Source organism: Formica exsecta, unplaced genomic scaffold, assembly GCF_003651465.1.
Source record: "Formica exsecta isolate Colony F162 unplaced genomic scaffold, ASM365146v1 scaffold15, whole genome shotgun sequence".
Classification (NCBI taxonomy): Eukaryota; Metazoa; Arthropoda; class Insecta; order Hymenoptera; family Formicidae; genus Formica; species Formica exsecta.
In genome coordinates, this window is record NW_021848825.1 from 156,894 (window position 1) to 157,632 (window position 739).

Consider the following 739-nt stretch of genomic DNA (forward strand, 5'->3'; position numbering starts at 1 on the left):
TGCCGTGACAGAGGCGGAACACAACGGCATTGCACGTTACGTCGGCCACATGCGAAACATCTGGCATTTTTCACGTGAATGAGAGAAAGACCGCGGTGGCCGAAAGACGAATTTCTGAAACGGTTCACGCCCCCCTGTCACGCTCCTCCGGAGAGGTCCGCGTGCGCGCGAAAACTCCCGGGGGAATTTATATTGTCACGGGCGCTTCATTGTACCGACACGCGCAATTATATCGCGATTGTTCCACGATCTAGCCGTTAATTAACGATCAATGTGATCACTCGCGCGTGGACCTGGCAAGATGAAATTTAATTCCGGTCCGCTCAAAGAGAGGCGTAACACCTCTCGTGCGGATTTACACGCGTGGTTTTTTTTTTTTTTGCCCCGTCGTGTTATTACCTCTCTACCTAGTCTAGTACAGACTACCTTTGAGACAAACGGTATTCTCTCGGTACGAGCGACGGGCGGTCGGCGCGTGCACAAAATTCGTTTGTTCCGTCTCTAAAATCGAAGGTATACAGTTTACTGTGCGACGAGAAAGAGTCTATCCTAATGTTTTTTTTTTTTTTTTTTTTTTTTTTTTTTTTTTTTTTTTTTTTTTTCAAGAAAAGATAGAAATGTCACCGTTTAATATTTTCACGGGCGATTTGCACGCTCGACTGATTTCACGAATAGAGAGTTAAACTTGGAAAAAGTTTACGTTATTATCAGTCAATATTACGAAAACGGGTTACTTTCG